The sequence below is a fragment of the Octopus bimaculoides genome, chromosome 2 (genome assembly GCF_046866305.1).
Source record: "Octopus bimaculoides isolate indiv1 chromosome 2, ASM4686630v1, whole genome shotgun sequence".
Taxonomy (NCBI): Eukaryota; Metazoa; Mollusca; class Cephalopoda; order Octopoda; family Octopodidae; genus Octopus; species Octopus bimaculoides.
In genome coordinates this window covers 191,211,730-191,224,432 of record NC_142929.1, presented here as the reverse complement: position 1 = coordinate 191,224,432, position 12,703 = coordinate 191,211,730, and the positions used below count along the sequence as shown (strand labels likewise).

The window sequence follows — 12,703 nt, the reverse complement described above, 5'->3', positions numbered from 1 at the left end:
TTGGGGGTAGCGATTCATGTAAAAACAACAAAATAATGGGTTTGTTAGGTTAAGTTTTATTTGTGAAATACAGTTGCTTTGAATTTACTTCAGAAATAGGTCTTTGTTTGTGATGGTTGGTTGGGGTGGGGGGAGGGCACTAGGAATGTGACAAGGGTGTCAAGAGGGTGGTAGCCCGAAACAGTTTGGGAACCACAGATGTATAGTATATGTATGATTCCAAATACTCACAACTGTCTGATGAACAGCTACATGAAACACTGTGTAACAACTTGTAATGTTTCTTTAGCTTCAATAACACGCACACACACGACACACAGGTGCGAGAAGAGCTGTGTGATTCATTTTGCATTCATGGAGTTTAGAGTTCAGTCCTGCTGCACGGCACCTTGGAGGCAAGTGTCTTGTTTATAGTCCCAGGCTGACAACCAGCCAATGCCATGTGAATTAATTTGGTAAACGGAAACTGTGTGGAAGCCCGTTGAATACATGCATGTGTGTGTGTGTGTGATTTGCACTCCCGCCATTGCTTTGCAACCAGTGTTGCTTTGTTTAATGCTCTTTAACTTAGCAGTTCAGCAAAATAAACTGATATAAGTACCAGTCATTAGACTGCACGGCTGCAGTCTAATAACTGAAACGCTAAAAAAAAACACATATATAGGCGCAGGCGTGGCTGTGTGGTAAGAAGCTTGCTTACCAACCACATAGTTCAGGGTTCAGTTCCACTACGTGGCACCTTGGGCAAGTGTCTTCTACTATAGCCACGGAATGATTAAAGCCTTGCGAGTGGATTTGAGAGACGGAAACTGAAAGAAGCCCATTATATATGTGTGTGCGTATGCGTGTGTATTTGTGTGTCTGTGTTTGTTGATTGACAACCGATGTTGGTGTGTTTACGTCCCCGTAACTTAGCAGTTCGGGCAAAGTAACCGATAGAATAAGTACTAGGCTTACAATGAATAAGTCCTGGGGTCGATTTGTTCGACCAACGTCGGTGCTCCAGCATGGCCGCAGTCAAGTGACTGAAACAAGTAAAAGACTAAAAGAAAAGAATAACTCGAGAATATACTCTTACACAAACACAGAATATATTTTTTTATTATTATTTAACAGAAGAAACGGAGTGACTCAAGGGCCGAGTGTTTCGTGCGTTAGCACTTATGAAACCCTCGGCCCTCGAGTCACTCTGTTGCTTTTGCTAAAGATCAATTAAAAAATATACACATACCCATATTCTGAGTTCTGTCTTACCCGTTTGCATCACCCCGCCCTCTCCGTATGTATATTTATATATATACATATATACATACATACATACATACATACATAACATACGTACATGGATAGATAGATAGATAGATAGATAGATAGATAGATAGATAGATAGATAGATAGAGACACACACCTGCTTATGTAGGTGCGAGTCTGCGTAAGAAGTTTCAGAAGCGTCCCGCATTAAAGTCAATACTCGTGAATAGATAACAACACATCAAACCCTTTGACTTTGTTCTTCGTCAGTTTGATCTATCTTGGCACTTCACGTACACACACACACTCACACACGCACGCACACATTTATGGAAGCTACTTGCTGCCTTCTTATATATTTATTACGTGCACATCGATAATATACACACACACACATATATATATAAATAGAATGATACGCCTTTACAAGCTGCTTATTTACCTACCATAAAATATACACACACATATTCTATACATATTCATTATACATATACACATACATTATACATAAATACGATCAGATATCACACATATATACCTAATATGCATATACAATATATATATATATATATATATATATATATATATATATATATATATATACACACACACACATATATATACTATACATATATGTATATATATATACATACATTTATATACACGCACACCATGTACACTCGTTATACATGTACATTATATATAAGTACGGTTATATACATTTCATACATACAATCTCCACGTACATTGTATATCAGCAATGTGTGTGTGTGTGTGTGTGTGTGTACGTATCGCACACACCCGTCCATTAAACGTAAGTTGTCCGATGATCCGTCCGTTGAGCTCACGGTCTATTCTAATTGTTGTCCAGTCGAGCAGAAACAACCTGGTTATTCAGTTGAGAGACCATTTCTTGGTTTGTTGAAGGATAATTGAAATAAATATTGATTAATCACACAGGTGGAAAAGCCGTGGATAGCAGAAGAGAGTTAAAATCGATTAAATCTACGTCTGCAGGTCATAACAGGTACTTTAACGACGACATCAGGCAAGATGAAAGGCAAAAGTTTATTTGGGTCCGCGCTTGACTTCAGAACTTAAAATGCCGTTTCGTGCTCTATGTTGCCTGTAACACACACACACACACACACACATTTTGTTATGGGGTTTCAATGCAAAAGTGGTGGTCATGCTGGAATGGCCGGTCAGAAAGTTACCATTGGATTTCGCACCTATTGTGCTCTTAGAAACATTGGCCACTTAACAGACCTGCTGGCCGTACATACATAAACGTACGTACGTACATACATACGTACATACATACAAACATACATATACATACGTAGGTACATACATACATATATACACACACATACATACGTACGTACGTACACATACATACATACATACATACATACACATACATACATACATACATAAATACGTACGGACGTACATATACATACGTCCGTACGTACAAACATACACATACATAGGTACGTACGTAGTACATACATAGGTACGTACGTAGTACATACATAGGTACGTACGTAGTACATACATAGGTACGTACGTAGTACATACATAGGTACATACTTGCATGCACAAACACACATCTTACATCCCTGTATATACAAATATGTCCAATATAAGTTTCTTCCCTGTAACCTCCGCAACATAAATTACCAAACCATGCAATGTTCCTGCTGCAAAATCCACGTGTCGCTGATCGTAACTCAATATGTCTACTTCAATGCCATTATAGAATTGGAACAACTTGAAGAAAAAAACAAGACAAACAAATCTAAGCCGTGAATAACTTTTAAAATTTAACCAAGCAAAAATGTGTCGGCTTTTTTCACAGAACAACATTGTCTTATTCAATATTAAATATTAATTGAAAGTAAATAGAGAAATCACGGCAAAACACATCAGTCGTTTGGGGACTTTTGGAACAGCTGTCAGGAATTAAATGGAATTTCTTGGGGCATTTTTCTTTTCGAGATTTTTCGACATTTTTTAGTATCTCACATTGTAAAGCACTTACAAATCGCTTGTTTTCGAAGAATTTTTCTCAAAACCCGTCTTTTCAAGGTATGTTAAAATGGTTCATTTTGGACCAGATATTAATATTAGGACAATTTCTTCCAGATCTACACTATTTGGAATATATAAAAAATATTTGTCTTGAAGCCGTCACGTTCATTTTTGTCACGCACGTCACACCAGGTAAATGAGAATTCTTTTCTACTGTAGACACAAGACCTGAAATTTTGGGGGAGGGGGGGGGGCAGTCAATTAGATCGACCTCAGTACGCAACTGGTATTTAATTTATCGACCCCGAAAGGATGAAAGGCAAAGTCGACCTCTGCGGAATTTGAACTCAGAACATAAAGACAGACAAAATACCGCTAAACATTTCGCCCGGCGTGCTAACGTTTCTCATTTCTTTTATTGCTCACAAGGAGCTAAACATAGAGGGGACAAACAAGGACAGACAAAGGGATTAAGTCGATTATATCGACCCCAGTGCGTAACTGGTACTTAAATTATCGACTCCGAAAGGATGAAAGGCGAAGTCGACCTCGGCGGAATTTGAACTCAGAACGTAACGGCAGACGAAATGCCACTAAGCATTTTGCCAGACGTGCTAACGTTTCTGCCAGCTCGCCGCCTTCAGGTAAATTTCAAGATCGATGGAAAGAAACACCACGAGGCGTTTTCTTCTGCTCTGGAAAAATTCGGTGAAATTAACAATTAATATTTTCAGGTGAAAAGAGTTGTTCTGTGCGATGTCATGTACGTCACGCTTTTTGGATCCTCTTCAAGAAATTCTGCATATATTCCAAGTAAGAAACATTTTGTTTAATATTTGTCTGGGAAGTCAAACATTACTTTGAGAAAGGAATCGATACAATTCTTGTAAATAGTTTTGATTTACAACTTAAATATTTTATAATTTGTAACTCTGTCACGTATGTCAAACGAGAATGGTTTTAATATCTGCCACGATTAAAATGAATTTGAAGGAACAGGTGATGTCGTTATTTTCTATATGCGTTTTTTTGTTTCCACAATTTCGCCAATATATGAAATCCTTTTCATTATAATACAGGAAGTAAAATAGGGGCTAATGCAGTTTGGCACCTCTTCTTGAAAAATGCATTTTTAAAAAAAATATTTTGGGGGATTCCTACGGAGATTACAAATATGCAAAAAAAAAAAATTCCTCCTTATGTTTTAGATGACGGAAATTCCGAATATTGCAAGAAACCACGTTTTGAAAATTTAAATTCAATAGGGGGATAAAGAGATCGATAGATGTGAATGTCTTCCTGGGGCTAAAAACAACAATAACATCATCTTCTATAGGATCACCACATTTAGTTGACAAATATATTCTATAAATAAACGGACAGGGATAATAAATAGACAGATAAATAAATAGGTGGATGAAAAAGTTCAAAATTTAATATTGAGGAGGGGGTGAAATTTGAGCCCCTTATTAAATTTTATAACATTAATTATTAAATATTAATGTTTGTTTCTCATAAAATGATGTATATTTAATTTACATTATATTATCATTTACGATTATTTTATTATTATCACCCCTAACATCTGGCCACCTAACTCCCCAGACTGCAAACCCCTTGATTACTATGTGTAGGGCACAGTTGAGTGAGAGACCAACAAAACTCCTTGTAACACCAAAGATGAACTGAAGGCAAGGATTATGGCAGCATTCACCAAGTTAAACAAAGAGACCATCCAGAAGAGTTGCAGGAGATTCCAAAGTCATCTGGAGACCGTGGTTGAAGCCAATGGCGATTTTATTACCTCTGCCTAGGAAGGAAGTTATGGTTTCATTGTCATTAGTTTGTCTGTCTGTGTGCAAAATAACTCAAAAAGTTGTGAATGGTATTTAATGAAACTTGCAAGAAAAGTTGGTAATGACACAAGGAACAGATGGTGAAATTTTGGTAGTGATCCAGCAATTTTTATGGATTCTTGAAGGATTTTTCATTTGTTATATTTACTATACATGAAGTATTACAATGTTACGTTCTTTGATTATCTCCCTTGAAAACACGTTCATCGTTTCCACATAAACTGTTTCCAAAGTTTATTTTTGTTTCTCTATTAGTAATTTTACTCGCGTATCTATGAACTCTTGAGGAAACTCTTGAGGAATGATTGATACTATACTGACCACAGAGGGATGTAAAGTAGGTTGGTAGGTAGATAGGTTTATTTTCGTAAGTAGACAAATACCTCTTTGATCTTTGCCAAGGAATCATCTGACCATCGTCCTTGGTGATTTCAACATGGATCTCCTTGATTCCCCTAACCATGAGATCTTGACAACTATGAACCAGTTTGGGTTAGACCAACTAGTCCAAAAACCCACCACTGACTATAGAACCCTGCTAGATCATGTTTACGTGAACCAGGATCGGAGTCCACAAGTCACCGTAACCGACTGTTACTTTTCCGACCATGATCTTGTGTGTATCACTCAAGGTTTAGGTAATTGTTGTTTCTTTTTAGTTGTATGGTGAAACTAGCTTACTGTTGTCATTGATGTATTATAACTGCTTCAGATGATTCCTGGTTTTAAAGGTTTTTTTTTTTTCAAAATCATATGGGTGTGTTATTTTTTTTTTAACCCCACCAAGGAGGTTATGTTTTTGCTGGCGTTGGTTTGGGAAATTGGATGATTTTCAGCATGTGTGTATATGGGTGGAAATGAGCTGCTTGGCGGAGATCTGTGCTCTCCGAGTGCTTTTCTAGTTGAATAAATTTACTCTTTAGTATTTCAAGAAATTTTAATCTAATTTTAGTAAATATATCTGTTAAAATGAGATATTGTGCTATTTTTTTTTGTGTGTAATTTGGACAACAATTTATTCACTGCACCCTGTATACACGTGTGTGTGTGTATATATATTAAATGTATTTGCTTATATTTAATTATACAGATACTTTCATTCACCCACTCACCCAACACACATACAAGCATACTCATGTATCATCATCATCATCGTTTAACGTCCACCTTCCACGGTTTGTCAGGAGCCGGTCAGCCTGCACCAGACTTCTGTGTCTGTTTTGGTATGGTTTTTTACAACTGGATGCCCTTCCTAACACCAACCAACCAGCAGTGTGTGTGTGATCATCATTATCCTTTGCGTTTGTTTACCATGCTGGCATGTGTATCTACATGTATGCATATACACACTTACATGTACATATACATACATGCATAAAAGTGTGTGTGCACACATAAAACGTACACACACACACGCATTCATTCATACATGTATTCATATATGCATGTACATAGGTGAGTGTTTATGTATCGTAAATGAATGCGTGTAATACACACCCATGCAGCCATACTCACAGAGACATGGAGAGTGTGGGTATGCATGTATATGTACAAGTGTTTGTGTGGGTGAATGCATAGCACTCTTCAGTATAGCATCGTGGAAGAAAGCACCCACACTAGAGCTCCAAGTGGGGATGCAGGTGGATGATTAATCCGTGTATTTAGATTAACATCCAGCTTTGATAGCAGATTTACATTGGAGAATCCTATTTACTAAATATAAACACGTTTGTGCATGTGTGTGTGTGTATATGTGTATACATACATATATATGTAACTGGTACTTTGTTTTATATATATATATATATATATATATATATATATATATATAAATAGCATTCAGTGAACACATCGACATATGCTCCAACAGTTTGACAAGAGCCGGCCAGGCAGAAGCCTGCACCAGACTTCTGTGACAGTTTTGGCAGGATTTTTACAGCTGGATGCCCTTCCTAACACCAACCACTTTACAGTGTGGACTGGATGCTTTTAAGTGGCACCTGCACTGACAGGGTCACCGAGTACTTTGCAAGACAAAAAAATCCCCCTAAAACCTCTTTTGGGAGGGGAGGGAACATTGGAGTAGGTGCTCTTGTGTCGGATGATGAAAGGTTATTGTGAGACAGAGAGACAGAAATAGGTGTCTTGCTGTAGAGGACGTACAAGGTCACCTTGCCAGAGAGAGAGAGAGAGATCAGGAATGATGATAGAAACAGGTGTGCTGCCGCAAAGGGAATACAGGGTCACCCGACCTGAGGGATAGAGATGGTGGCAAAGTGCTGAGCATACTCACAAGGGACGGGGATCATCATCATCATCATCATCATCATCGTTTAGCATCTGCTTTCCATGCTGGCATGGGTTGGATGGCTTGACTGAGGACTGGTGAGCCAGATGGCTGCACACCAGGCTCCAATCTGATCTGGCAGAGTTTCTACAGCTGGATGCCCTTCCTAACGCCAAGACATATATATATATATATATATATATATATATATAGTCAATCCAAACATATATATATATATATCTGCAAGTATGTATGTATATATATATATATATAGATAGATAGATAGATAGATAGATATTTATATGACTATGTATATGCATTTATATACACATACACACACACACACATACATACATGCAAAAATATGTGTAGGTGGGAGAAACTATTTATGTGCATGTGTATATATATGTATGTGCATATATATACATCTATGAAAATATCTATGAATCTGAGTGTATATGTGGTAGAAAGTCAATAAACACAGTTACGGATCATCTCTGATGTTTCATTAAACATTTAAATACAGAAAGGCGTAAGAAAAGAAAAGAAATCAAGAGAAGAAAGAAAAGGAAAGGATGGAAGAAAGAGAGAAAGGAAGGTGTGAGGCAGTTAATGAATGATTAAATAAATAGAGGAAGAAATCCCATAATTACACAATAAATGAATAAAGAAATAAATGGCAAGTGTTGAACGTGATTTCTAAGGAATTAGATTTCTCTGGTTCTTCAATGTTACTGAGAGAGAAATGTCAAAATGACGAAAGATTAATTGATCATCCGTAGCTGTGTGTGTGTGTGTGTAAGTGCAGTGTGTCTTTGTTATGTATGTCTTGTTTACATGGCAGATCTGAAGTAGAATGAAAGATGGCAAAGGGACTATGTATGCACACAAACACATACACACACTCTTACACATCATCATCATCATCGTTTAACGTCCGTTTTCCATGCTGGTATGGGCTGGATGGTTTGAGTGAGGGCTGGAAAGCCAGAAGGCTGCAACAGGCTCCAATCTGATCTGGCAATATTTCTACAGCTGGATGTCCTTCCTAATGCCAACCACTCCAAGAGTGTAGTGGGTGCTTTTTACATGATCGATACCAGGGGGCCCTGGCATCCATCACGTTCATATAGTGCTTTTTACGTGCCACTGGCACAGGAGCCAGTCAGGGGCTACTGGCATCAACCACATTCAGTTGGTGCTTTTTACATGCCACCAGCATGAGAGCCAGTCAGGTATCTATATATATATATATATATATATACAGACATATACATACATACATACATACATATATATATATATATATATATATATATATATATATATATATATATACATACATACACACACACACACACACACACACACACACACACACACACACATATATATATGTGTATATATATCACCCACTACACTCTCTGAGTGGTTGGCATTAGGAAGGGCATCCAGCTGTAGAAACTCTGCCAGATCAGATTGGAGCCTGGTGTAGCCATCTGGTTTCACCAGTCCTCAGTCAAATCGTCCAACCCATGCTAGCATGGAAAGCGGACATTAAATGATGATGATGATGATATACAGTGAGAGAGAGAGAGACAAAGAGAGGGAGAAAGAGCAGTTAAAGCCGAACTCCGTGTTGAATGGCTGTTGTTTTTAAAATAAAAATAAAATAAAAACAGACTTTTAACCTTGGTACAAAAATGATGTAAAATGGGCAGAATATATGAAGTTTATTTTTTAGTTTCTGTGGTCAATACAAAACTAGTTTCATGATTAATGTACAAACTAAATAAATCAATTTTTTTAAAGAATTAACTTTATTTAGTAGCACATTTTCTGATCTTCAGGTGTACATACCATATTTTAAGAAAAAATATGATAACTATAAAATATATTTACCTCCATTTATCGACATTAATTCATAACCCATATATATTATATATGTATAGCTTGCAAGGAATGAAGCCAGTATGCTCCACTGGATGTGTAATGTCAGTGTGTATACATGACAGAGTGTAAGCGCCATGAGAGAAAAGTTGGACTTAAGATGCATCAGATGTGGTGTGCAAGAGAGAGACGACTGCTCTGGGATGGTCATCTGTTGCGAATGAATGAGGACAGCTGTGTGAAAAAGTGTCACACCTTAGCAGAAGAGGTAGACCCAGGAAAACCTGGGATGAGGTGGTGAAGCATGACCTTCAAAGATTGGGCCTTACCGAGGCAATGACTAGTAACCGAGACCTTTGGAGATATGCTGTGCCTTGAGAAGACCCGAAAAGCAAGTGAGACCATAGTGATTCTTAATTATAAATAGAAACAAAAATTGGTTCTCAGAGAATAATATTCACTAGCATAGCTGGCGGGGCGGTAGGGGCGGTCTGCCCTGGGTGGCACTTTTGGGTCTGTTGTAAGCAATATGTGTCTTTTGTAGGGTCTGGGGACAGGAAGCAGAAGGGCCTCCCCGAGTGGCACACACCTTAGCTGTGCTAGTGATAATATTGGTTTCAAATTTTGGCACGGCACCAGTAATTTTGGGGAAGTGGATAAGTCAATTACATCGACCCCAATGTTCAGCTGCTATTTATTTTGTCAACCCCTAAAGGACGAAAGACAAAGCCAACTTTGGCAGAATCTTCACTCAGAATGCAAATACGGATAAAATGCCTCTTAGCATTCTGCCAGTTCACCACCTTTGTTCTTGGAGAATAATATTGGTTTCGAAATTTGGCACAAGACCAGCAATTTTAAGAGAAGGGGTTAAATTAATAGCATCAACTCCAATCTTCAATGGGCATTTATTTTATTAACCCCGAAAGAATTGAAGACAAAGTCAACTTCAGCAAAATTTGAACCCCAAATGAAAAGACAGACGAAATGGTACTAAGCATTTAGCCCACCATGGTAACGATTCTGTCAGCTCACCATCTTGTTTTCAGAGAATATTAACAGCAACATTAATGCATTAATGTATATATGTCGTTAACTTCATGGACAGACATCATTTCCATAAATAAGTTGCTTAATAACACAAAATAAATACTGAAGGAATATTCTAAGAATGGTTCTTAACAAAAGAATTTTCACATCTTCTCAAAATTCAATAGCACCACATTAAACTATTTATTATTTTTTTTCAAAAAACAAAAAAAAAAAATATATATATATATAAGCCTGGAGACCATTTTTTTTCTCCCTGGAAATGTCTTTGTAGTCTCTAACTTTTTGCAGTAGTTATTGATTGAAGGAAATATTCCTGATTGATTTACAACGATTGTTTGTATATGTGTGTCATCATCATCATCGTTTAATGTCCGCATGTGTGTGTGCGTATATATATATATGTGTGTGTGTGTGTGTGTGTGTGTGTATACATATATGTATATGTACATATATGTACGTAGGTATGTATGTGTGTGTTTATGTATTCTTTTACTCTTTTAGTGGTTTCAGCCAATAGACTGTGGCCATGGTGGAGCACCACCTTATTTTTATTTTATTTATTTTATTTATTTTTATCTACTATTATTTTTCTTTTCAGAATTGTTGAAGTTTTATGGTTGGAAGACGATCTATAATTGAGTTATATGCATTTCTAGTTTAGTGAAGTCCAACTTAGACTCAACTACGGCTTACTTACCTCGGGTTAAACATCATGGCTCCTCATTTCCTTCGACATGAGCAGTATACAACAGGGGCCTTCACTAATGCTCTTAGATGTTTGGCCAGGATCTCATCTGGTGAAAGCACATCAACAGCTCTATGATTTCAATGACTGATCCTTTATTTCAGTGCCAGAGACTACTGTAGACTACCAGTTGGAAGGGGAAAAAGAGGAGACAGCTGGTCTGTAGGCCAGAGGATGGATTGCATTAGCGGGTGCCTTATCTTGGACGCATTCTAGGAGGTGTGTGTGAGTAGCAGCAGCAGTACAATCTCAGAAAACCGTGCACTACTCTATAGGAATCTGTTTTCACAAATAGTGTGAAATGGAAGGATCTGATGCTATATTGAATTTGTCACAAGCTGAGATATGGCATAACTCCACCCACCTCCATCTCACAAATACAACATAACTCCAGGTCTTTACGTTTTATAAATATGTTATAGCATTTAACATTACTTTTGAAAACTGGTCAAGTAAATATCAATCTTCTTAATGACTCCAAGTGCATTTTCAACTTCTTTTTTATAATTCTACTTGTGAGAAAAAAAATTACTTATTTCTTTATTTTCCTCTGTGTGTGAGTGTGTGTTTGCATGTGCATGTTGATATATATATATATATATATATATATATATATATACATACAGAGAGAGAGAGCAGGTGGAGAGACAGAGAGGAAATGTGTATGTGTGTATGTGTCCATGTACAAGGCAAGAGTAAAAAAAGAAAAGAAAGATGTTAGGAGAATATATATATATATATATATATATATATATATATATATATATATACATATACATGCGCAGGTGTGGCTGTGTGGTAAGAAGCTTGCTTACCAAATACACGGTTCTGAGTTCAGTCCCACTGCCTGGCACCTTGGGCAAATGTCTTCTATTATAGCCTCTGGTCGTCCAAAGCCTTGTGAGTGGATTTGGTAGACAGAAACTGAAAGAAGCCTGTCATGCTTTGTCCCCCCACCATTACTTAACAACTGATGTTGGTGTGTTTACATCCCCATAACTTAGCGGTTTGGCAAAAGAGAATGATAGAATAAGTACTAAGCTTGTAAAGAATAAGTCCTGGGGTCAATTTGTCTGACTAAAAAGTGGTGCTCCAGCATGGCCACAGTCAAATGATTGAAAGAAATAAAAGAATATATAAACACATATATATATATATATATATTCTTATACCTATGGATCTGTAAATATTCAATATTATTCAATGATATTCTTTCTATTTTTGCCTTGGTCGAATGTTGATCTTTGAGGCTGGAATACATGTTTGTTTGTGGGGTTGTTTCCTTGTTTCGTACAAATGTTATTTCAGTCGTTATTTTCGTATAAATGTCAACTTGTTTACAGTTGCATTTTGCTGGAACCAGTAAATGGCACAACTACCAAGACACGCATCATTATACGTCCAAGAATGTTTACGTCTGAGACTAAACAATAACAACAACAAAAATATGGAAACAGAAAAATCAAACACGTCTGTTTATATAAAAAAAAACATTCTCTGGTTATAAACCCTTTTGTTGTTGTTTAAATTTTGTTTTTACAAACTTCAACTGTTTATCTTTTTTAAACCCCTTCAGGGGTCAAC

The 12,703-nt window shown here is 37.0% G+C and overlaps 1 long non-coding RNA gene across 1 annotated transcript; it reads left to right on the top strand.

Annotated features, from left to right (window-relative positions):
- Positions 1 to 4,797: 4,797 nt before the first annotated feature.
- On the top strand, positions 4,798 to 11,612 carry LOC149137321 (uncharacterized). Its single transcript, XR_016238018.1, has 2 exons — positions 4,798 to 5,782; positions 10,973 to 11,612. It is a non-coding gene; the product is annotated as an uncharacterized LOC149137321 (long non-coding RNA).
- The last annotated feature ends 1,091 nt before the right edge of the window (positions 11,613 to 12,703 follow it).